The 27,791-nt window shown below is 36.6% G+C and overlaps 1 protein-coding gene across 4 annotated transcripts in view; it reads right to left on the bottom strand.

The window, feature by feature from the left end:
- LOC106096083 (uncharacterized) overlaps positions 1-27,791 on the bottom strand; it is a 117,644-nt gene that overhangs the window by 21,970 nt on the left and 67,883 nt on the right. For 2 of the 4 annotated variants that reach the window (XM_059362660.1, XM_059362663.1), the window contains exon 3: positions 20,248-20,274. The exons of 1 other annotated variant lie outside the window; for it this stretch is intronic. The gene's annotated coding sequence lies outside the window, so the exon portion shown is untranslated. Of the gene's footprint in view, positions 1-20,247; positions 20,275-20,374; positions 20,394-27,791 lie in introns of those variants that run through there. One more of the 4 variants, XM_059362662.1, reaches the window with a different exon arrangement.

Raw genomic sequence — 27,791 nt, 5'->3', positions numbered from 1 at the left:
TTTTATGTGTTTGTGTGAGAATCATAAACATCAACTAAAAGAAATAGCTTTAAAATGGAGTCAGCTGAACGAAGTTGTTTACACTGTACGTGTGCGTTCGAATATTTTCCTTTGAAAGAATCTCTCATTGGTGAGATTATGGTCCGGACGAACAACCTCTACAGAACTCCAGAATAATAAGAGGACTTAGTGGCTGGAGGGAGCCTCCAATTGTGGGGCAGTTAAACATAAGACGCTCGACCGTCCCCTACTCCTCCAAGTCGTTGTTTACCCTGCAATAGTCTGCCACTCCCTGCAACCAGCGCGACGTCACGGACTTGACATTGCAATGACAAGTCACTACTCTTATCATCAGTCCAATGTCATGCCTCCTCAGCCCCAGGATAAGTGAAGCCCTGTACAGTGAAATACTCGGCAAATGGTTTTTCACCACCCTGCAACCCACAGCAACAGCCAACAACTCGTTCATACGGTCGTCATAGAAGGTGTCAACCCTAACAAGAAGCTCGCACAGAAGAGCGATCACTGATGGAAATCAGCGAAGCATGAAAGCTCTTCCCATGATTCTTTGAAGCTCTTTGTATCTTTTAACCAGTCTCAACCACACATGGCCCAAAGCCAGGACCTACAGCGCCACCTGACTGTCCACATATATTGTAACAGCCTGATTGGGCAGCCGCTTCTGAATCGACACCTTCTGGACAGCGAAGACCTCGAAAAATCTGCATTTTTCTAGAAACTTAAAAGATTCTCTGGTTCCATGAAAATCAAAGAAGACTTCCGCCCTGATCCTCAATGGAGTCTAGATTTATCCATGTATACAGAAGGTCCCGGGAATGAAGGGACCAATCCGCCCGTAAGGAAGGATTCCTTTCATATAATCAGTCGCAACACTCATTACATGCCTTCACGTTGCTCCATCAGAATAGAAGAATACCCAAAGTCTAAAGAGCGCCGGGTACCTGACTCCCTCAGACCTAGGGCGAGGCTCCAGAGATCAGCACCGCAGCAGAAGACTGTTTTTTCGATCATCCTGCGGAGGGCTCAGTTGTCCAGAGCCCGATGTCAACATCCAATATGCCATCCCCGGTCTAAACCCCCAACTCCTTACTATCGAGATGGGATAAGAGTATATCGCATTCAGTCCCCACCCTTTCCTTGATGTTCCTTCTACCTTCTACCCAAGCACTTGGCATCCGTAGAGAGCGTCACCTAAACCTATCCAGGACAGATCCTCTGAAAACAGATTTAAATAGGCCCTAGAAAAGGCCTTTGTAAATGTTCTATTTGCCTTTGAATGTGTACAGTATATGTATATGTATATTTTTGCGACAATTGCTATAACAAAATTTAACCATGCCCATACACATGTTTCTAATCCATTTAGGATGTCGTTAGAATGAAACACAAACGATAAGTTCGTTCACTTTCTTGGACGTAAATATACTGTACATGATTTCAATGGGGTAAGACTAGTCTTTGAAAAGTGTTGCCAATTAATCACGAAAGCGTGTATCCTAATTGAATATCTACTGTAAAACAATTGTTTTAGTGAAAGTCTTACTTCACTTGGTCATTCTGTCATCGATCAATCTTCGCATTCTGCATGATTTGTCATGAAATTCGCATATAATGGTTTCTTATACCCTTCACCACAATTGTGGTACGGGGTACTATAACTTAGTGCATTTGTTTGTAACACCTTAAAGGAAGAGAGAGACCCATTGATAATCATATCGACCGACTCAGAATCACTTTCTGATTCGATTCAGCAATGTCCGTCTGTCTGTCGGTCTGTCCATGTTATTTTCTGTACAAAGTACAGGTCGCAATTTCCATTCATTCGTCTCAAAATTTGGTACAAATACAAATTTGGTATTGAAATTGGAAAAAATCGGTTCAGATTTGGATATAGCTTCCATATATATATTCGTCCGATTTGCAGTAACAATAGAATAAAATGGTCATTTGTTTACCGATATAGAAAAAGAAATCGGTTCAGATTTAGCTATAACTCTCATATATATATATCGCCTGATTTTCACTCCTAGAGCTAGCTCTAAAGAGTTTGCTCGAAAAATGTTTAGATTTAGATATAGCTCCTATATATATGTTCGCCCGATTTGCAGTAATAATGCAATAAAATGGTCATTTGTTAACCGATTCTCTCGAATTTTGGCAGGAAAGATTTCCTTATGATTCTCAATATTACTGGCGAATGTCATAGAAATCGGCTCAGATTTAGATATAGCTCTCATATATATATATATATATATATATATATATATATATATATATATATATATATATATATCGCCGGATTTTCAATCCCAGAGCCACTGCAAGCGCATTTATTCACCCATCTCTCAAAAACATTGTACAACGGTTTCCTCGACGACTTTTACAATGTAATATCTTTGAAGTTTGCTCGAAATCGGTTCAGATTTAGATATAGCTCCCATAAATATGTTCGTACGATTTTGGGAAATACTGCAGTAAAGCGCTCATTTGTTAACCGATTCTATAGAAATTGGGCACGTAAGATATTCTTATAATTCTTGATATTACTGGTGAATTTCAAAGAAATCGGTCCAGATTAAGATAAAGCTGCCATATATAGATATATATATATCGCCCGATTTTCACTTCTATGGTCACTGCAAACACAATTATTGACCAATCTTGCCAAAATTTTGTACAGCGCCGATGATCACCACAGTTAAGATTTAAATATAGCTCCCATAGATATGTTCGTCCGATAATGAGAAGTATTGCAATAAAGTGCTCATTTGTTAACCGATCTTCTCAAAATTCAGTAAGGCGGATTTTCTTATATCTTTCAATATTATGGTGAATTTCATAGAAATCGATTAAGATTTATATATAGTTGCCATACGTGTATTTCGCCCGATTTTGACTTATAGTTTCACGGCAAGCGCATTATTAACCAATTTTTCCAAAATTGTGCGCAACTCTTTCTTCGATGCATATCACAATATCTATGAAGTTTGGTCAAAATCGGTTCAGATTTAGATACAGCTTCCACATATATGTTTGTCAGAATTTGGCTAATTTGCAATAATGTCGTCATTAGTCAACTGTATTTATTACAGTTTATATATACTTGCTCGAAATTTGATACGGATTGTTTAATAAACTATCTGAAAACATCCGCCGAGATCCATCAAAATTGGTTCTGAATTAGATATAGCTCCCACTTTTTACCTATAGTACAGGTGTAGGGTATTATAAAGTCGGTACCGCCTGACTTTTTCCTTTTCTTACTGGTTTTTGGCTATATTTTCCCGTTCTCATAACATAAAATCGCCAAAGTTGTCGTTGTCATTTGATATGCTTAACTATGTCAACATTTTATGGACCTTTTTTTAAAAGTTAATGGCAACCCGTAAACTTCTCCGTACCGATTATTATATATTAACTGCCTCGATAGCTGGATTGGTAGCTGGATCGGGTTACCAGTGCGGGGTCGTGGGTTCGATTCTCACCAGTGACTTTGGGCATTCGTTACTGTGGTACGAGGGCTGCCATTGGAAAGTTAGACATTTTATTGCATAACCGTACTCGGAACGTTTTGACATACGACCGTCATTTGTGTTGTTTACAATGAGTTGAAAAACTAATTTGATAAAAAATTGGAACTAATTCGTCAACATTTTAGCGCGATCATTTTCCACTTTCGGCATGAATTATCACGACAAGAGTGCATTGATGAACTTTAGTCTTTGTAAGGCGATGGAGGGACAAAGTCCAAGTAGAATTCGGTGAAGGTTGTCCAAACACGGCAGTTGTATCAGAGCATATTGACGCTGTGCGTGAAGTTGTAATGCAAGATCCATCGAAGTTATAATGCAAGATCGTCTTGTGATGCGAAATAGAGGCATCTTTCGGTTTTTTACCACCAGCATACATCCGACACTGCATGAACACTTTGCCGTAAAAAATGTTTGTTCCTGTTGGATTTCGCTCAAAAAAGGCTCGTGTCGATTATTGCAAAGAAATTGTGAAAAAATACGATCACCATAAGTCTTTGGAGAAATTCGAAATACAGACAAGAGAAGACGAATCATTATTCGCAATGACAACACGAGACCTCACACATTGGATCAAACCAGCGCCGCTTTCACCAGGACTTGGCACTCAATGACTTCTTTTTATTCCATCACATTAAGAAAAAATGTGTGATCAACAATTTTCGTAGCCAGAAGACGCTGTTGAAGCAATCAATAACCATGTTTTAGAGGTGTCTGAACCGAAGTGGAAAAAGCGCTTCGACATATGGTTTGAGCGCATGTAAAATTGTATAAATCATGCTGCAGAATAGTTCAACAACAAGAAAACTATTTTTGCATTTTTATTATTAGACCAAAAACTTAGGTAGAAGCCCTCGTAAACGTACCACTATAGCCGCGTCAACTATCAACAACTATTTAGTGCCAGTTGCATCTGGCACGTAAAAAAGATGGTACTACACTCAAAAAAATTATAAGTTTCTGGGCTAATAATAAAAATTCAAGTGTTCAAATGTGAGTAAAATGAATGACGGAGTTATGTAATCTTGGAAAATTGATTGTAAATTGTGATTTTTAGCTTTTATCTTTTTGGCAATACTGGTTTAAACAGCTCACGAACGTTTTGAGTTTTATTTCGCTGTCAAACGTCGTCAGTTTGGTCTGTAATTTAACTGAATCTAACAAACGAACAACGCTTATAAAATTTTGAATTTTATTGTCCATCACGCGCTTCTTCCATTTTGTGATCAGTTTAATCGACCTACTGAAGCGGCTTTTTGGGCTATTGTGACTAAATTTCGCACCAAAATTTACATTTTTGTATATTAAACCACTAAGACGCTTTGATAGGTGCGATCTGAAGAAAATATCGCAGCTTTATCGGTCAGTGTTAATGATGACCATTAATTATCGATGGTGAATGGGCTCTTGGAAAGTTGGCCCAAGATCCACTTTTTTTGTCGAAAAATTGTACTCAGCGACGAAGCTCATTTTTTACTCAATGGGTACGTAAATAAGCAGAATGTTGATTTTAGAGTGAAAATCAGTCAAAAGTATTGCAAGAGCTACCAATTCATCCATAAAAAGTCACATTTTGGTGTGGTTTATGGGCTGGTAGCATCATTGGGCCGTACTTCTTCAAATCGTAACGTAACTGTGAATGGTGAGAGCTATCGTGATATGATATTCAATTTTTTTTTTTTTTGCCCAAAATACAAGAGCTTTACTTGCATGACATATGGTTTCAACAAGACGGTGGACTTATTGAGAGGCGAATTCGGTGAACATTTTATTTCACGTTCGGGACCGGTTAATTGGCCGCCTAGATTGTGCGATTTAACGCCTTTAGACTATTTTTGTGGAAATATGCCTATGCAGCCCGCTTCAATTGACGCATTGAAAGACAACATCAAAGCATTTATTCGTGAGATACCGGCCGAAATGTTGGAAAGAGTATGCTAAAATTGTACTAAGCAGATCGACCATTTGAAGCGCAGTCACGGTCAACATTTGCATGAAATAATCTACAAACATTAAATTATACGGACCTTACTATCGATTCAAATAAATATTTCGTGAATTTTTAGGAATTTTAAGTGTTATTTTTTGAAAAACTTTCCTATAGCTCTTAAATAATCCCACTTTATTTACAAAATTCGAATATTTAATTTTTTTTTGCGATTGAACATCAGTGTTATACACCAGCTCAGTTTAAGTAACCACCAACCAGAAATGTTCAACAGATACGACCAATCAATAATTGAACTGGCGCAAGAAGAAGTCCACCAGGAATTCTATTCCAGACATGCAATAGACTTGTGACACGGTAATGTAAATTTTCGAAATGGTTGGCTGTGAGGGTAATGACGTAACAAATGCAAAAATGGTAAGCGCATGAGAAGAAACAAAAGTACGACGCAATACTACTATTAACCATTTCGAAAAGAAAACCAGTGAGGAAAAGCTAAAGTCAGGCACAGCCGACTATATAATACCCTACGCCACCTGCAAAATTTATTGCTCTATTATTAATTATTATATATAAACCACATTTATTAATAATTAAATTTATTCCAAACATTGTTTAGAGATCAATTTTCAAAAATATTTAATAATGAAAATTTAAAAAACAAAATCCCAAAAAATTTATCATTTTATTGCACTTTGATCTTTTTAGAAAATTTCACTTAATTTTTTCTTAAGAAAACGAATAATGGAGATTTTGTCTTAAAAAAATCGATGACATTTTGCCTTTAGAAAAAATGATTTCTTAAAATATTTAACAAAAATATTGTCTTAAAATTTATTGAAATTGTGTCTTTGAAAATATGCCTTGAAATTTTTGTGTTAAGAAAAAAAAAATTATTGAAATTTGGTTTTATAAAACATTTCACTGAAATTTTGTTAAAAAAAAAAATAATTAAAATCTTGGTTTCAGAACCAATTTTATTGAAATTTTGTCTTCAGAAAAAAATTTAATTATTGTTTTGTTTTTAGAAAAAATTTCATTGATATTTTCATAATGAAAAAAATTCATTGAAATTTTTACTTTATAAAAAATTTTATTAAAAGTTTGTTCTAAGGAAAAATTTCATTGAAATTTAGTCTTTAGAAAAAAAGTTATTGATGTTTTATCTACAGAAAAATTTTAATTACAACTTTGTCTTTAGAAAATTTAGGAAAATTTTATTGAAATTTTGTTTTCAGGAAAAATTTCATTAAAATTTTGCTTTTAAAAAACAATTCATTGAAATGGTGTCTTTTTTGATGAAATTTTGCATATGTATTGGGACGTCAAAACTAGCACTTCATACCAATTTTTTTAAAGAGTGGATCAGAATTGTGGCTTCTACAGCTTTAAACGGCCATATCGAATGAAAGATGTATATTAAAGCTATATTTAAATTTGATCGATTTTTATACCCACCACCGAAGGATGGGGGTATATTCATTTTGTCATTCTGTTTGCAACACATCGAAATATCAATTTCCGACCCTATAAATATATATATTCTTGATCAGCGTAAAAATCTAAGACGATCTAGACATGTCCGTCTGTCGGTTGAAATCACACTACAGTCTTCAAAAATAGAGATATTGAGCTGAAACTTTGCACAGATTCTTTTTTGGTGCATAAGCAGGTTAAGTTCGAAGATGGGCTATATCGATATATATCGACTATATCTTGATATAGCCCCCATATAGACCGATCCGCCGATTTAGGGTCTTAGGCCAATAAAAGCCACATTTATTATTCGATTTTGCTGAAATTTGGGACAGTAAGTTGTGTTAGGCATTCGACAACTTTCTTTAATTTAGCCCAGATCTGTCCAGATTTGGATATGGCTGCCATATAGACCGATCTCTCGATTTAATGTCTTGGGCCCATAAAAGAAGCATTTATTGTCTGGTTTTGCTAAAATTTGGGACAGTGATTTGCGTTAGCCTCTTGACATCTTTCTGCAATTTGGCCTAGATCGGTCCTGATTTGGATATAGCTGCCATATAGACCGCTCCTACGATTTAGGGTCATAGGCCCATAAAAGCCACATTTATTATCCGATTTTGATAAAATTTGGGACAGTGAGTTGTATTAAGCCCTTCGACATCCTTCGTCAATTTAGCCCAGATCGGTCCAGATTTGGATATAGCTTCCATATAGACCGATCCTCGGATTTAAGGTCTTAGGCCCATAAAAACCACATTTATTATTCGATTTTGCTGAAATTTGGGACAGTAAGTTGTGTTAGGCATTCGACAACTTTCTTTAATTTAACCCAGATCTGTCCAGATTTGGATATGGTTGCCATATATACCGATCTCTCGATTTAATGTCTTGGGCCCATAAAAGGAGCATTTATTGTCCGGTTTAGCCAAAATTTGGGACAGTGAGTTGCGTTAGGTCTCTTGACATATTTCTACAATTTGGCCTAGATCGGTCCTGATTTGGATATAGCTGCCATATAGACCGATCTCTTGATTTAAGATTTTGGGCCCATAAAAGGCGCATTTATTTTCCATTATCGCCGAAATTTGGGACAGAGAGTTGTGTTATGCCCTTCGACGTCTTTCTGCAATATGGCACAGATCGCTCCAGATTTGGATATAGCTGCCATATAGACCGAACTCTGGATTTAAGGTTTTGGGCTCATAGAGGGCGCATTTATTGTCCGATTTTCCCAAAATTTGGGACAGTGAGTTGCGTTAGGCCCCTTGACATCTTTCTGCAATACGGTACATATCGGTTCATATTTGGATATAGCTCCCATATAGACCGATCTCTCGATTTTAGGATTTAAGGTCCCATAAAAGGCGCATTTATTTTATAATGTCGCCAAAATTTGAGACAGTGAGTTGTGTTAAGCTATTCGACATTTTTCTACAACTTGGCCCAAATCGTTCCAGATATAGACCGATCTCTCGATTTAAAGTCCGATTTCACTGAAATTTGACACAGTGGTTTAGATTAATTTTTTTTACATATGGCTACTAAAAAGATCAATATTTTACTATACACAATTGAACAATAACTTGTACTTTTTAGTATTTGGTTCAAATCGGAACATATTTCCATATAGCTGCTATGGAGCATAAGGTATGCATTTTTCACCGGATTTTGACGAAATGTGGTTTACATATACACCCGAGGTGGAGGGTATCAAAAGTTCGGCCAGGCCGATTTAACGTCTTTTTACTTGTTTTTGTTTGCCTTGAACGACGGGTCCTGTGTTTTGATAAGTTAAGGAATTTAACCCAAAGCGAGTCATATGAATGGTGGAAGAAAAAATTTTAATTTTTAGAATATTACTAAAAAGAAATTACCTGATCAATAACTTCCTTATTCACATAGACATTGCAGACAACGGTATACACTCCGAAAGGTGGCTAAACTCGCTCTTCATTTTTATTGTTCTGCTTATGACCAAATGAGTGTCGTGGATACCGGCTTTATAGCTCATTTCTGTCGCACTTGTTTCTATAATGTATGAAAAAATATAAGGAACGTAAACATCTACTGTGTCACACATTCCATTTGGCTACTGGTCAATATCTTATGAAACTTCCTTAAATCTGTCTGTGCCACCAATTATTTCATTTTAAGGCTACCTATGTATGTATGTGTGCAATGCAATAATTGCAACAACACAATTTGTCCTTTGCTTACTACTATTCACTACTGGTAGTAAGCACAACAACAGCAGCATCACATCACTTGAGTTATGTTTGCCTGTTACGGCCGGTCATGTGCTTTGATTACTTTAGCTATTTTTTCAGGCTGAGATCAATTTTCTTTTCCATAAAATCGTCTCTTTCATTATACCCTACACCACTACTGAAGTACAGGGTATTATGACTTAAACTTCTATCACGCGATATGAATTTTTTGATGTATTTTCACAGATAGCAATTTTTACACATCGTGTGATACGTACGAAAATTCAATATGGAAATTTTTCGAATAAATATGCAACTCTATCGAGTAAAGCGAGCTCTTTTTTCATCGAAAATACATGAAGACACACATGTCTACAAAACAAAAAGTACATATGATAGTTCATGCCGATTAGAGCGCGCTATTCGTATTTGACTTAGATAAGGAAAGTGTTTCAGATACAGAAAGTGGCAGAACATATGTAACGTATATATTGTGAGATAGAAGTTTGAAGGCATTTGTTGGTAACACTTAAAAGGAAGAGAGCTAGACCCATTAATAAGTCCACGGATTGTTTCAGAATCACTTTCTGATTCGATCTAGCTATGTCAGTCTGCCTGTTCGTCAATGCTAGTTTGTGTACAAAGTACAGACCGCAATTTTCATCTAAAGAATATCATATTAAATCTTCGCCACCGTGGCGCTCAAGTTGTCCGCCTATGATGCCGAGCGCCTGGGTTCAAATCCCTGCGTGAACATCAACAAAATTTTCAGCGGTGCAATAATATCGTAATTTATTAACCAATTCCAACGAAATGTGGCACGAAGGTCTCTCTTATGACTATTTTGATCATTGGGGAACTTCATAGAAATCGGCTCAAATAAAGTTACAGCTTCCATATACATGTATCTCCCACTTTTCACATTTAGGGGCTTTAAAAACGTATTTATCAACCGAATTCTGCCAAATTTTTGAACCACGCGTATCAGGGCTCTGGAGACCAATCTAGATATCCGACCCATGGATATATTGATTAAGTGGGAGGAGCAGCTCATACCATCGCGGTATAATCGAAGCGACGATAGCAAACTTTTAAGGAATAGAAGAGATTTCCGATGTAGTGAGAGGCGCTGCTGCCAGCGGATCCGTCTTGGATTGACGCTACCCTAATATTACCATCTGAAAGATTATGCTACACAGATGGATCAAAGCTAGGAAACAGAGTGGGCCTGGGGGTCTACATTGAAAAACCAGAGACTGAGATCTATTTAAGACCGATTGACCGTAATACGGATCTGCAGGCGGAAATCCGGGCGATTGCGGAATGCGTGAAGAGGTGTGACGTTAAATAGATGTGGAGAACTATCGATAGCACTACCGATGGTTGGGCACTATTTCTTCTATCGATAGCGGCCAAGACAGTTTCGTCGATAGTTTGGTTTTATCGACACTAAGTTAAATTTGAGCGTTAATTGTGGCTCTTGCAAAAAAAATATTTGTGAGAAAGTGATTAAAAAAAGTGATACTATATTAAAGAGAAATGGATCGCATTCCTCAAAGAGTTATAATTTTTACTTTCAAAGTAGTTATGAAGTATTTTGGCTTTGTGTTGAATTTAAGGTGAAGGTAGGAGGTCACTCACACTCCGTGTGTCGAGCGCTGATAGGCAGGCATGCGATTGCAGCACCATGGGTTCGGAAAAAGATTTGGAGACCGAGATGCGAACACAAAAAATTAAAATCTAGACTTGAAGACGTCTACCGCTCAGCTGTCGCTGGCTAGAAACGACTTCTCAGTCATTGTGACCGTCATGACAGGTCGCTGTCTGATCAGAAAACATGCCGGCAGACTGAAGGTTGCAAGTAACGACTTCTGCAAAATCTGTAAGGGTGTCGAGGAAAAAGAAAATATTGAAGAAACTATTGAACATCTGCTGTGTGTGTCCCGCACTAGCAGTCAGAATGAGTTCCACTTTTGGTTCTGATTTCTTTGAGAACTTGTCTGATTTAGCGGATGAGAACATACTCAAGTTGTTGGGCTTTTTAAGTAATCTGAATGGTTCAACGGTAGGAACTAGAAGGCATTTTTCTTCTCCTGTTCCTGCGGTATTACAATGGACGAAACCCTGTAAGTGAGTCTGAGCCTAGCCGTATCTTTTATCATGACTTCCAACATACACAGTAAGTATTGTATAAGTCGGTCTAAACCTGATATAGCTCCTATATAAGCCGATCTCCCGTTTAGTCTACGTCTCCATGGTGGTGGGTTCCCAAGATTCGACCCGGTCGAACATAGTACATTTTTAATTGTTTTCAACTGGGAAGGCATTCATCGAACCATACCCTTATTGGAAACATTTCATTGGATAACAGTGCGCTAACGTTCACCAATACACATTTAGAAAATACATATTTTTCAAAAACCTAAATTTTGCTGGTAAACAAACGCCAACAAGTGTGTTCTGCTTAAAGATAATTCAAAACAATGGAGAATTGTGGTGGTGTCAGCTTACCTGTCAAGAACTGTAGTTTCGTCATAGAAGACACAACAAACAGCCGAAGAGGGAGGTATTTGTCCAAGGTCTTTGTTTTTGTGCAAATTTATTCAATGATTCCATTTCCTTGGTTCTCTAGATTTATATCATCGCTGTTGCAGGTTATCAATCTAGCAAACAGCTTGAATGGCATGAAAAAATTGTGGCGTTGACAACATGTAAGCTAATTTGATTTGGTGATTGGAAATTTTGCTGTGTGAAATCAGTTCCGTCCCATGCTAGCAATATTTTTATTGCCCAAAAAACGATCTATACTGCTCGAAGTACAACATCATATATTATTTTAAAATATATATCATATAAAATTAAAAAAAAAAAACAAAAATCTTCAATTTTTTAACCGGCAACCCATAGGCTCCTGCTGTCTACTATATTTATAGCATCCTGGCGAGACAGTTTACACTTAATATTGACATTATAGAATGGTGCTGTGTTTCTTTTTCGTGTTTATTGTTTCAGTTTTCAGGTTAATATTGTAATGCAATAAAAATGGATTACCTTCACTTGCGGTAGTTATGAAATTGGAATTGTCCAAGGGACAGTAATTTTTCTTAAGCTGACATAAAGTGAACCTTCGATAACAATTGCCTTTAGAATTGCAGTGATAAGGGCATTAAATATATTACCTACTGCTGGAGTATTGATTGCTTATACTTTCAAGTAGAATGTCGAATGACAGTAATAATGATACAGTTCGCTGATATTTATTACCAAGTGCAGTACCTAATGAAGTTCGAAATAAATTAATGAACCACTCACAAAAGACTGGAAAAAGAAATATAAATTTGTTTCCACCTTCAGCAAACTGTAATAATAAAGGTTTATGAATGGTTTGTAGCAAATCAGCATTATTAAAATTCATAAATTAGGGACAGAGGCATTCGTTTAGTAGCAGTATTGAATAGTAGAGCAATAAAACATGGCGTAATGATTACGGTAGGGCAGACAACAGAACTAACGCCGACAAAGGATGCAGACACGTTTTCACAGCCGCTGATTCGAAGTCTAGGAGATAAGAGGGTTGCTAAAAAAAATTGGAAATTATTTTAAGCTCAATGCTGAAGTCTTTAGCCAACTCACGAACCCTTAAGCGACGTCCATTTAATAGTATACCGAAATATGTATGCCCTTCATGATGTGAATACCACTATGGTATTTATGTTGTATACGTCGCACAGTGTTGCCAAATCGAAAAATCTTGAATATAATTCTTAAACTTTTGTAACGGATAGAGATATGTACACGAAACTTTACATAGTAAATTTTGAGGTGTTTTGCAAAAAGAATGCAAAATTTGGGGACTAGTGGGTCCAGAGGCTGATCCAAAGTTTGTCACCTCGTCAAATTAAGTTTTTTCGATTATTGATTTGTAACCAACATAACTTTTGACTGAAGAATTGGATTTCAAAACTAGATGAACCAAAATTATTGTAAGCAATCTAAATCTGTGCTTTAGAGAAAAAAAAAACAATAAATCTACCCATGTTATAAAAAGCTTTCCAACTGGCCAAAATAAGGTACAAACCTCGCTAAAATGACCATTTTTAGTAAACTAGCTGTTTCTCGCAGGATATAGAAACTTTTTGCAGTTTGTTGGTAGATATGTGGGGCTAATTGAAAGGGTTAAGAACTTTTGAATCGATGCTGAGCGATTTGAGGAAAAACAAGTAAAAGCGTGCTAAGTTCGGCCGGGCCGAATCTTATATACCCTCCACCATGGATCGCATTTGTCAAGTTCTTTTCCCGGCATCTCTTCTTAGCCAAAAAAGGATATAAGAAAAGAGTTGCTCTGCTATTAAAACGATATCAAGATATGGTCCGGTTCGGACCACAATTAAATTATATGTTTGAGACCTGTGTAAAATTTCAGCCAATTCGTATAAGAATTGGGCCCATTGGGGCTCACGAAGTAAAATAGAGAGAACGATTTATATGGGATCTGTATCGGGCTATAGACCGATTCAGACCATAATAAACACGTTTGTTGATGGTCATGAGAGGATCCGTCTTCCAAAATTTCAGGCATATCGTATAATAATTGCGACCTCTAGGGGTCAAGAAGTCAAGATCCAAGATCGGTTTATATGGCAGCTATATCAGGTTATGGACCGATTTGAACCATACTTGGCACAGTTGTTGGGTATCATAACAAAACACGTCGTGCGAAATTCCATTCCAATCGGATAAGAATTGCGCCCTCTAGAGGGTCAAGAAGTCAAGACCCAAGATCGGTTTATATGGCAGCTATATCAGGTTATGGGCCGATTTGAACCATACTTGGCACAGTTGTTGGATATAATAATAAAACACTTCGTGCAAAATTTCATTTCAATCGGATAAGAATTGCGCACTCTAGAGGCTCAAGAAGTCAAGACCCAAGATCGGTTTATATGGCAGCTATATCAGGTTATGAACCGATTTGAACCATACTTGGCACAGTTGTTGGATATAATAACAAAACACGTCGTGCAAAATTTCATTCTGATCGGATAAGAATTGCGCACGCTAGAGGCTCAAGAAGTCAAGACCCAAGATCGGTTTATATGGCAGCTATATCAAAACATGGACCGATATGACCCATTTACAATACCAACTGACCTACACTAATAAGAAGTATTTGTGCAAAATTTCAAGCGGCTAGCTTTACTCCTTCGGAAGTTAGCGTGCTTTCGACAGACAGACGGACGGACGGACATGCCTAGATCGACATAAAATGTCACGACGATCAAGAATATATATACTTTATGGGGTCTCAGACGAATATTTCGAGTAGTTACAAACAGAATGACGAAATTAGTATACCCCCCATCACATGGTGGAGGGTATAAAAATGTTGTCTAAAAATTTTCAATTTTGGGACGGCCTTATCATATATATAAGATGGCAAACCGGGAATCACATCTACATTTAGTCCTCTTTAAAACACGCAAAGAAAATAACAACCACAGGAAGAAAAAAAAGTTATGTAGGATATAATGATTTTACCTTTTTCATTTCCAAAAAAATGCTAAATTTTGATTTTTTTCGGAAATTTTAGATTGTGAAGCAAATAACTTTGATAGGAAGGGACAATTTGCAAATTTTTTTAGTATTCGTAGAATTTTATAACCTTTCTAAAGATGTCCAAATAGCCTCACAATTTCAGAAATACCAACTATACCTTGACAAACATTTTCAAAAACAAATCGTTTCAAAATTTGACATACTCGATGTGACCAATTTTCAAGGCCCATGCATCAACCTCTGGATTCATAGGGTCCCCAAATTTGGATACTTATCTTTACTATGTAAAAATTCGCGTACATATCTCTTTCCGTTCAAAAGTTCCAGAATTATCTCAAAGATTTTTTGATTTGGCAACAATGTGCGTCGTTTCTTTATCACCCAAAATTTTTATAATAAAGGGTGATTTTTTAAGATCTATAGGAAAATTTTTCAAAAAAAAAACACATAAAATTCCGAAAAATGCATAAAATCTTTATTTGAATCGATAGTCCAGTCCATATAATTTAATATTTGATGATTATTTCATGCAAAAGTTGACCGGGACTGCGCCTCAAATGGTCCATCCGCTTAGTCCAATTTTGGCACATTCTCTCCAACTTTTCGGCCGGTATCCCACGAATTAATGCTTCAATGTTGTCTTTCAATGCGTCAATTGAAGCGGTCTTATTTGTATAGACATGAACTTTAACATAGTCCCACAAAAAATAGTCTAAAGGCGTTAAATCTAGGCGGCCAATTGACCGGTCCCGAATGTGAACGTCTTGTTGAAACCACATGTCATGCAAGTCAAGCTCTTGCATTTTGAGCATTATCCTTAAAGAAGTACGGTCCAATGATGCCACCAGCCCATAAACCGCACTCTGCTTATTTAAGTACCCATTAAGCCAATAAAATGGAAGAAGCGCGCTATGAACCTTTTTAACAGATAACGCATTTTAATAATAAAATTCAATAACTTTTGAGCAAAAAAATTGATATCATCACACGGTAGCGATCACCATTCACAATAACGTTACTGTTCGCATTATCCTTAAAGAAGTACGGTCCAATGATGCCACCAGCCCATAAACCGCACTCTGCTTATTTACGTACCCATTAAGCCAATGAAATGGAAGAAGCGCGCTATGAACCCTTTTAACAGATCACGCATTTTGATAATAAAATTCAATAACTTGCGAGCGTTGTTCGTTGGTAAGACGATTCATGGTTAAATTATAGACCAAACAGAAGATCTTTTACAGTGAAACAAAACACAAGACATGCGCGAGCTGTTTAAACCAGTGTTGCCAAAAGGATAATAGCTAGAGCCCGGCAGGGATACGAACCTGGGCACACGGAGCAACAGCGAGAGCCGTTGCGCTTGCCTAGCGTTCCGATCCATCAATACAAGTTCCAAAAAATGCACAAAAATCATGTGTAGTACGGAAGAAGTGTAATTTGCCACAGAAAGAATGTCTGTCATTACACAAAAATACATGCAATGGGAAAAAGTACAGCTAATAGACAGGGTTGTCGAGCGTGGGTTATGTGGTAATTGTATCATAGATGCGTTTTCGCAATTACTACGATTCAAATACAACATACCAACGCATGGCCCTTGAAGCCATCACACCCAATATGGTTAAAAAGTCTTCTAACCAAAGACGACACGCGTCCCATAGTGGTTGGTGTATGTTGCTATCTTTGGCTTTCCTTTTCCATTTGCAATCTCTGATCATTGAGCTTGTCCCGAAAGAGAAACAAACACAAACTGAAGATGTTTGACAGTGAAATAAGATACGAAACATGGGGAAGATGTTTAAACCAGAGTTGCCAAAAAGATAATAGATAATAAATCACCCATTAGATTGGTACCCCAATTTGGTAACAAATTCTTTTGTCGATACTTCAAAAAAAAATAAAAATAAAAATACTACGCTTTGTTGGTGACCCAGAATGCAAATTGGACGGCCTATTTAATGGGATCAAACAAGGGAAGAGCCAAGTTTTGGCTTTACAGAACATAAGTTGCGAAAACATGCATAGATTGTTGGGTCCTTGTGAATGTTCAAAAACGGACATTCCTCTAATTAGGGGCAGGTATCTTTATTACTTTGGTAGAAGACGGAAATACGGGCATACAAGACACATATTTTTCACTACCGTTAACTATATACCTTATTGATTTGGTGACCACCTTTGCTGTTCCAAGTTCTAATTAGAGTTGACTGTAATTGTGAGTGATTCACTATCTAATATTGGTTTCATATAAACCGATCTTCTAATTCTATTTAATTTATTATATACATTGCATATATATCAGGGACGTAGCCAGGGGGGAGGCCATTGGGCCCGAGCACGACTTTCAGCGAAAAGCTCTCTAAAGACAACCTAATCTCTAGATTATTTTTTAAAACCAAAATTTAAATTTTGCATACACATTTTTAAAGACTTTTTATTATGCTTATCTGTCCCAAACAACATTTGCCTAAAATTTTTTCTGTAGACAAATTTCAAGAAATATTTTTAAAGACAAAATTTTAACCCATTACGTCTGACCCTTGATTCCGTTGTCCGATTTTGATGAAATTTTATCTATGTCAACCTTATTTGGGATGGCAAAAGAGTTTTTTGGATTTTGGATATTTGGGAAAAAAGTACCAAAAAAGGTACAAAATAGATCAACTTTGCATAGGGCGAACTGGTAGAATTAGAACTTCAAAATTTCGCTTAAATGATTGTTGTAGCGAAATATGAAAAATAGTAATGGAAACGGAAGAAACGTACGTTTAGTACCGTTTTTGGTACCACTTCATACTCTCTTTACGGATTGAACTAGAGCTCTGAAATGTAACATTTAGATTCTACTAAAGAAATATATGTTGGCTGACTAAGTGATTTTTTAACAAACCATACAGTTTGGTACTTATTTACTTTTACATTGAACGAAGGATGGTAAAATTAAAAAATTTGCTAAAAGTGATCGATGTGTTGACAAATATACGATAAGTTGTACCAAATATGAAATGTTGAAATCGTACCAGGAGTGGAGTAAAAGCACTTAAGTGCTGTAATTGGTACTGTTTAGTACTTTCTTTATAGATTGAGCTACAGATCTGAAATTTGGGATACAGGAATTTTTTGGCAGCATGTACCGAACGACTAGAAGATTTTGTTGATATTCGCAAATTTTGGTACTAAAACGTACAATATGACATCAAGTAGGCTTAACAACAAGGCCAATCGTACCCGGCTAGGTACTGATTGGTAGTCCCTGAACCGTTACAAGGGTGAGATGATCAGAGCAGTCTGTCTCCTTCCGTCTTAAAGACACTAGAGAAAATGTTGGATGCGTACACCATCTTCTTGACCCAACGTTTATAAGGAGCTGCCAGCATGCCTAAACCAAGGGTGGGTTTTGGTTTTAAAAGGGGCTTTTAATAACGTGGAGGGGGTCCATTCGTCGTTCTCCGGTTGATATGGTAGTCCTCCCACTTTAAGTCATCTGAATTGATGTTATCCTCAAGGGTAGGACTGTCACTACATCACTGGCTGAGGTTTTGATGAGGACGATTGTGACCAGGGGGATGCCGCAGGGTGGGGTGTTACCCAACCTCTTTTGGCTCTTGTTTATCAATGAGATTCTCAAGTCCCTCAAGGAGGAAGGGTGAAAGTGGTTGCCTATACTGATGTCGCCGTCATTTTGAATTGCGGTCGCTTTCTCTCTACTATCGCGGATATACTACAGGGCACGCTGAGGAGATGAAGGCCAATGGGCTTGGCTAAACCTCAGGAAAACAGAGCTGTTGTTGTTCTGGAGTAGTATCTGAGGAGTCTGTTCGAAATCGGTTCAGATTGAGCTATATATCTCATATATATGTTCGTCCGATTTAGAGAAATATTGCAAAAAATCCGCATTTGATAACCGATTCTGTTAAAATTTTGCAGGAAGGATTTTGTTATGACTCTCAATATAACTGATGAATTTTATAGAAATCGGCCCAGATTTACATATAGCTTTCATATATGTATATGGCCAGATTTTCACACCAAGAACCACTGCAAGCGCATTATTTGACCAATCTAGCCAAAATTTTGCACAACGCTTTCCTCGACGACTACTACATTATCTGAGAAGTTTTTCTCGAAATTGGTTCAGAAGTAGATATAGCTCACATATATATGTTCGTCAGATTTTGGGTAATTTGCCATAATGTTGTCATCTGTCAACCGTAGTTTTTACAATTTGAACATATTCGCTCGATGAGGTCCATCAAAATTGGTGCAGAATTGGATATATTGGGTTGCCCAAAAAGTAATTGCGGATTTTTTAAAAGAAAGTAAATGCATTTTTAATAAAAGTTAGAATGAACTTTAATCAAATATACTTTTTTTACAAGCATCATAACGGGACACACAGGACTACGAGCTCACTTATGTAAAATCGGTGCAGTAAGTGATAGCATGTGTAGGGCATGCGGGAAATGATGAGACGTTGGAGCATTTTCTTTGTCATTGCCCGAAGTGGAGACATAATATCTGACATGAACCAACTTAGGGGAGTGGAATTGAAAACAATTAAGGATTTTGTAAGTAGCACGGAATACCTAACTTAAAATTTTCTTTTTAGAGGTTACTTTATAGTTTTTTTTAGAGCGCATAACAAGCCGATTACTGGCTTAGGTGTATGTCCATAGTGGCATGGGCGGATGAATATCTGCACCCTCTTTTCAACCTAACCCTAACCTAAGTCATTATTGGTATAAGTAATAGCAAGAGATTTTACGGGAATCTCTAGGCAAGTATTGTGGCCTCGCATAATGAGTAAGAGTTTTTAAAACCAAAACTGGAAATATTTCTTCTGTAATTCATGTAAATTGTTAAAAATATCTGTATTACACTTCGCATGGCTAAGTGGTTTCCCCGATGTAATGAGTGGCTACATTTATTTTATCGTAATTGTGAATAACCTCCCTGCATTAATGAGCCCAAAACGTTAAATATAGATATCAGTCTATATAACCAAATATGGTCCGTTGTGAAATACTAACTGTTCCCAGTTTTAACGGAATTCGGTAATCGATATTTCAACGTAAAAACGGGATGAAAAATGTTCAGTCTCTTATTATATGATTGTGATTATAAAAACACTTTTTTTAGGAACCTTCAAGGGACGCAAGGGAAAAATCTCTAATGACAAAAAGTGTTATCAGATTTATTTAAACCTCAGTGAGAAGATACCTCAATACCATAAATAAATACTCATAAACGTCGTCCCATTAGGGAGGAGATGATGGTTAACTTCTCACTAATGGTAAATATATCAGCATGATCACTAATCAAGAGAAAATGTTATTGATGAGTACCCCAATCGACATTTTACAGAACTTAAAACCGATGTTTTAAAATGTTGATCGATAAATTTACAAGACGAAATATTGATATCAGATTCGATTATTCGGGCTACTATAATAATGCGTACGAACTATTTCAAATTCACTAAAATTGACACTTCGATACTTACAATATCTCAGCTATCCACTGAAGGAATCTAAAAGAGAATAATAACATAATTAGGTTTTCTTGTGAGCGAAAGTACTATTTTAAATTTGATTTTGTTTATCTTTGCTAACAAATGTAAAATTCAAGACCTTTCAAATGAAAATGCAAGCGACATGGGTTCGTATTCAGTCGAATCATCCGCATGGTGCAGAATAAAAAGAAAAACTGATAACAATTCTCTAGTCGTATATTTTGCATTGCTTACTCTTAAAAGGCAAGCTGCAGTCACTATTGACATAATTATTTATTCATAATGGATAGAATATCTTCTACAACGATATCATTGTATTTTTTTTTTGCATTTGCCTTGGTTTCATACTAATGCACCGACTATATTAGATATAAATATGCATATGGACTCGTATGTATGTCTGTTATGTAGGCGAGTGCAATCCGATACCAAACGATTTGATTCAATTCGTTTTGATTGGATTGAATGAAATTCTATTCATAATAAATTGAGTTTTAAATGCACCAACGTGAGAATATGAATTGCTGTCGAAGAGAAAATTGTGACTGGAGTAAAATCAATACGAAACTTAATTGAGTACAATTATGAACGAATGCACATATGATATTTGCAATTACGAACATAAATTTAAATGAGTGCAAATAATGCAGTTTTGTATAACTGTTACGAATATAAGACGATGCATACATATATTGAGTGTCGCAAAATGTTTGGCAAATACTTATTTTTATGAAATTAATTACATATTCGAACGTTTATCATTGGCTCATTTGTAAGCGTGGACAAAACATTCAAAATATATCGTATTTTCAATTTATATTTTTGTCCGCTTTGGTTATGTTCTCCTGTATTGCTGTTAATAGCGAAAGTATTACACTGTATAAGTCGCTAATTTGAAGACACATAAATGGTAATGTTATAATATATGATACTTGCTGAACCGGGTCCCTTTGCTGCGCCTTATTTTACTTTATATGGAGCAAAATTTTCCTTTGAATATTTATTTTTGACAATTGAAGCGCTTTTAGTGAAATACCATGCTACGAAAATAGTATATCGCTTGACTAACAGTTTAACAATATAAGTGTCTTTATCTGAATCCCATATGATCTTTATTGGTCTACGAATTTATTGTAAGTCTGGATGTAAGGTTTACTCCATTCTTAAAATACTTTATTTCAGCCCTATATTCTCATGATGTCTGATTTAGGGGTATTTTCGGGGGTGAGGTGGTCCCCCAGACGCTTGGCCTGAAAAATATATAAATTATATAAAATATAATAAACCCCATATTGCCATGGGTTTAAGGGGAGTTTATGAGATTAGGCGTCCTCAAACATTTGGCCCCACAATTTGTACTATTTGGGGGGGTGTTTTGGGAAAGGGGCGGTGCCATAAATGTATGGTCCCACATTTGGATATCAGATTCGTATTCTACTCCCAAATACCTTTATTTGAGCCCCATATTGCAATGGTCAGTAAATAATCGCTCTTTGTGGGGTGTTTTGGGAAAGGGGTAGACCCCCAAAAAATTGGTCCCGAAAGTGGGTATCAATTTTGTACTCTTCTCCCCTATACCTTCAATTTGAGCCCCACATTGACGTGGTCGATAAATATGCCAGAATTAGGGGTGTTTTTTGGAGAGTGGGGTGGTCCCCTGAACCCTTAGCCCTGAAAATATATCAACCCCATATTGCCATTGGCCTCAAAATTGAATATCAAATTGGTTTTCTAATCTCAAATACCTTTCAAAAGTCAGCACATATGTCCGGTTTGGGTATGGGCCCTGAAAACTATCACTATCGAGATCCACTCCCTTGAAGACCCAACTTGTCATGGTGAGCAAATACTTCCCATTTGGGGGTTGTTATGGCCGTGGGATATCGCCTAGGCAGTTGCTCCCGAATGGTGATATCATATTCGTGGTATACTCCCAAATACCTTTCATTTGTGCCCCTTATTTCCATAGTCGGCAAACATGTCCGGTTTATTAGATGAGGCGTCCCCCAAACACATAGCCCCAAAATTGGTTATCAATCTCGTTTCTAATCTCAAATACCTTTCATTTAACCCACATATTGGCATGATCGAAAAATTTGTACCCTTTGGGGGTTGTTTTGGGGAAGGCGTGATGCCCTGAGATGATTGGAGGTGGGGCGCCGCCATTTAACTAGCTTGTAAGTTAAAATGCAATATGTGATGATGCACAGGCATAAAAAGGGAACCAAACCAATAAAATCGAGTGATTCGCGTGAGAGTTTGAGGAAATGGCATAAAAAGAGACAAAACAAATAATATTCAGCTTATTGCGTGCGAGATTGAAATCTAAATTAGCTGGGGTAATTGGGCACTAACAATCTAGCTTGTGGAAAATTCATCATCGACTAAATATTATTATTGTCTGAATATTATTTATATTAGCTTTATAGAAACATTATTAGACACATTTCTACATTCAACAAAATATGTTATTGGGTTGCCCAAAAAGTAATTGCGGATTTTTCATATAGTCGGCATTGACAAATTTTTCACAGCTTGTGACTCTGTAATTGCATTCTTTCTTCTGTCAGTTATCAGCTGTTACTTTTAGCTTGCTTTAGAAAAAAAGTGTAAAAAAAGTATATTTGATTAAAGTTCATTCTAAATTTTATTAAAAATGCATTTACTTTCTTTTAAAAAATCCGCAATTACTTTTTGGGCAACCCAATATTTAAATTAGTGGAGAAGTTTCTAAAAGAGCAGTTTCTATCTGCTTAACATCAGAAAGCTGGTAAGGATGCTTTTTTAGCTAAAATATGGTTTAGCAAAAATATGATTTAGCAAAAATATGGTTTAGCAAATATGTGGGACTGCTATTTTAATTTAAGTTGGAGGCCACCGTAGCGCAAATGTTAGCATGTCCGCCTATGATGCTGAACGCCTGAGTTCGAATCCTGACTGGACCATCAGACAATTTGTCAGCGGTGGTTTTCCCATTCTAATGCTGGCGACATTTGTGAGGTACTATGCCATGTTAAAACTTATCCCCAAAAAGATGACGCTCTGCGGCACGCCGTTCGGACTCGGCGTATAAAAAGGAGGTCCCTTATCATTGAGCTTAAAATTGAATTGGAGAGCACTCACTGATTTGTGAGAAGTTTTTCCCAGTTTCTTAATGCAATGTTCATGGGCAAATTTGCATTTGTTGTATTAATTTACAAAATCAGCTGTTAGAGCTCCAAATTCTGCTAAAATATTGTACACATATTACGGCAGAACTGACAAACAATAGTGATAAAGAAAGCTACCAAATTAGTCTGCTATGACACCATATATTGTTTGTTGTTTCTGCATACATGTCTGCAGAAAATTTTGACAATTGTTATACCCTCTACCAGGTATACTAATTTTGTCATTCCATTAGTAACACATCGAAATGTGGACCTGAGACCTCACAAAATATATATATTCTTGATCGTAATGATGGCGATATTAGAAGTACTGCTGCATGAAAAACATGTCCCAAAGAGGTGCATGAAAAACATGTCCCAAAGAGGCAAGCCGTTCCTACTCGACTATAGAAAAGAAACTTAACCTATCATTGAGCTTCAAAAACTTGAATCGGACTGCCTCATTTATATGTGAGAAGTTTGCCACTGTTCGTTATTTAGGGTGTACATTTATTTGTATTGTTGGATTATGCGATTAATCGCTTATTTGAAAATAAAGGTTCAACGAGAAATCGTTCATATTAATTAATTGTCTAATGAAACAAAACGAGATATTTTTTTAAATTTTATCCTTAAAATATTTGTTATATATGTATATCGACTTGGAACTGGTTAATTTCATCCTTCTTTTTGAACTAAAGCAAAAGATGTTCATCCCAATCGAATGAAATTTTGCCCAAGTCGGGACCAAATGATCGAAGAAATGCAAACAAATGACACAATTCATATGTTTTTAAACTATTTTAGCTTCAAAACGATTAATCGATTAACCGTTCTAAATTATTCGATTATTTGAAAATATTTCATTTTGATTTACTCGATTATTTGAAAGGTCACGAATAGTCGCTTAATCGAATAACGATTAAACGAGGATACACATAATCCTTAATGAAATATTCATGGGGAAATTTGCATTATTATGTTTTGACTTCCAAAAACTATGCCAAGTTTGGTCTAAATTGGTTCATAACCTAATATAGCTGCCATATAAACCGATCTCGGATCTTAACTCCTTGAGCCTCTAGTGGGCGCAATTAAAACCCGATTTGGATGAAATTTTGAATAAGTGTTTTGTTTTGACATCCAATAATTATGTCAAGTGTGAATCGGTCTATAAACTGATATAGCTCCCATGTAAAACATGGGCTGCCATTTTAGCAAACATTTCGTAATACTATTTCAGTTTACAAAACCTGTTGTTTTAAATACAAAAATCGGCTTAAATATTGAAAACTATAAAAAAAAACTTCTAAATGAAATATTTCTTTTTCGTTTTATTTAATGATATTATTTATTTTTGCCTTTTACGGAATATCTTGTGTCTTGATTACTTTAGACATTTATTTCACGAGCTCATGACCATGACAAATTATGTTGGAATAGAAGATTTTAATTTGTGGAACTGAAAATTACCTGATCAACAGATCCTTGTACACATAGTCATTGGTATAAAGGTGGCGTAAACGCTCTCGTCAATTTTATTGCTCCGAACACCTTCAAGTGAAATGGATTCGGAAGAAGATAATGAATTTAGTCAAGAAGGAGCAATAATCTTTATAATTTGCTGATATCGGAACCCCCCACTTAACCGCAAAAGCATGGCCCAAAAATAAAATTGAACCGATGGGGACAATATGGGACTCAAATGAAAGATAGTTAAGAGTAGAGTACGAATTTGATATTAAAAATTGGGTTCAAGTATTTAGGGAGCCGCAATCCACCCTAACCCTCTTTAAACAACCATATTAGCCGATAATGATAATATGGAAACTCAAAAGAAAGTTATTGTTGGTAAATGAATGAATCTTCAACCCCTAAAGCAGTCATATTAGCCGATAATGATAATATGGAACTTAAATGAAAAGACACTTTAATAGAATACAAACATGGTATTAAATTGTGTGCCAAAGTATCTGGGGACCGCCATTCCTCAAACACACCTTAAAAACAGGCATACAGACAGATCATGACAATACAAGACTCTAATTAAAGCTGTTTGAAAGTAGAGCACTAACATTAAAAACAAATAAAAGCGTGCTAAGTTCGGCCGAGCCGAATCTTATATGTCCGGTATCAAGTTTTTTGCCCGGTATCTCTTTAAAGGCAAACAAAGGATAATGTATAAAAATTGCCATGCTATTGGAGCTATATCAGGTTGTTGACCAATTCGAAGCATAATTGGCTTGGATATTGGAGACCATAGTAGATTCATTGTGCAAAATTTCAGCCAAATCGGATACGAATTGCGCCCTCTAGAGGCTAATGAAATAAATTCGAGAGAACGGTTTATACGAGAGCTTTATCATGTTTTGAATCGATTTAGATCATACTTGGCATAGTCTAAACAAAAAACTTCATGCCAAATTTCAACCAAATCGGATAAGAATTACACCATCCAGAAGTTTAAAAAGTCAAGATCCAAGATCGGTTTATATGGCAGCTATATTAAAATATGGATCGATATGTTCCATTTACAATGCCAACTGACCTAAACCAAATTGTGGGGACAGCTTCAAGCGCCTAGAGAAATGGCGTGCTTTCGACATACGGACGGACATGGCTAAATCGACTTAGAATGTCAAGACGATCAAGATTATATATATTATGTTGGGTCTAAGATCAAAATTTCGATGTGTAACAAAGGGTAAAAAAAGCTTTAACAAGTAAAAGCGTGCTAAGTTCGGCCGGGCCGAATCTTATATACCCTCCACCATGGATCGCATTTGTCGAGTTCTTTTCCCGGCATCTCTTCTTAGGCAAAACAGGATATAAGAAAAGATTTGCTCTGCTATTAGAGCGATATTAAGATATGGTCCGGTTTGGACCACAATTAAATTATATGTTGGAGACCTGTGTAAAATGTCAGCCAATTCGAATAAGAATTGCGCTCTTTGTGAGCTCAAAAAGTAAAATAGAGAGATCGATTTTTATGGGAGCTGTATCGGGCTATGGACCGATTCAGACCATAATAAACACGTATTTTGATGGTCATGAAAGAATCCGTCGTACAAAATTTCAGGCAAATCGGATAATAATTGCGACCTCTAGAGGCTCAAGAAGTCAAGATCCCAGATCGGTTTACATGGCAGCTATATCAGGTTATGAACCGACTTGCATTTTATTTGACATAGTTGTTGAAAGTAACAATAAAAAACGTTTTGCGAAATTTCAGCCAAATCGGATAGGAATTGCGCCCTCTAGAAGCTCAAGAAGTCAAGTCCCCAGATCTGTTTATATGACAGCTATATCAGGTTATGAACCGATTTGAACCATATTTGGCACAGTTGTTGGATATCATAACAAAATACTACGTGTCAAAATTCATTCAAATCGGATAGGAATTGCGCCCTCTAGAGGCTCAAGAAGTCAAGACCCAAGATCGGTTTATATGACAGCTATATAAGGTTATGGACCGATTTGAACCATACTTGGCACATTTGTTGGATATCGTAACAAAACACGTCGTTTAAAATTTCATTCCAATCGGATAAGAATTGCGCACTCTAGAGGCTCAAGAAGTCAAGACCCCAGATCGGTTTATATGGCAGCTATATCAGGTTATGTACCGATTTGAACCATACTTGGCACAGTTGTTGGATATAATATCGAAACACGTCGTGCAAAATTTCATTCCAATCGAATAAGAATTGTGCCTTCTAGAAGCTCAAGAAGTCAAGACCCAAGATCGGTTTATATGGCAGCTATATCAGGTTATAAACCGATTTGAACCATACTTGACACAGTTGTTGGATATCATAACAAAACACGTCGTGCAAAATTTTATCCCAATCGGATAAGAAATGCGCACTCTAGAGGCTCAAGAAGTCAAGACCCAAGATCGGTTTATATGGCAGCTATATCAAAACATGGACCGATATGGCCCATTTACAATACCAACCAACCTACACTAATAAGAAGTATTTGTGCAAAATTTCAAGCGGCTAGCTTTACTCCTTCGGAAGTTAGCGTGCTTTCGACAGACAGACGGACGGACGGACGGACGGACGGACGGACGGACGGACGGACAGACGGACGGACATGGCTAGATCGACATAAAATTTCACGACGATCAAGAATATATATACTTTATGGGGTCTCAGACGAATATTTCGAGTAGTTACAATCAGAATGACGAAATTAGTATACCCCCCATCTTATGGTGGAGGGTATAAAAAACACTCATCAAAACAATAAATGCATTTGAAAGTAACAACATTACTTGTTATTGTTGAATGAAAAGCGAACGGTTTCAGTCTGTTCTCAAATGTTCACGATCCTTCATTCGCCATCCATACGTGTTTGCTATAACCAGCAGATTCAGCAAAC

This window comes from Stomoxys calcitrans, chromosome 2 (genome assembly GCF_963082655.1).
Source record: "Stomoxys calcitrans chromosome 2, idStoCalc2.1, whole genome shotgun sequence".
In the NCBI taxonomy this organism is placed as follows: domain Eukaryota; kingdom Metazoa; phylum Arthropoda; class Insecta; order Diptera; family Muscidae; genus Stomoxys; species Stomoxys calcitrans.
The sequence above is the reverse complement of the archived record's forward strand: the minus strand, read 5'-3'. Positions and strand labels throughout refer to the sequence as shown.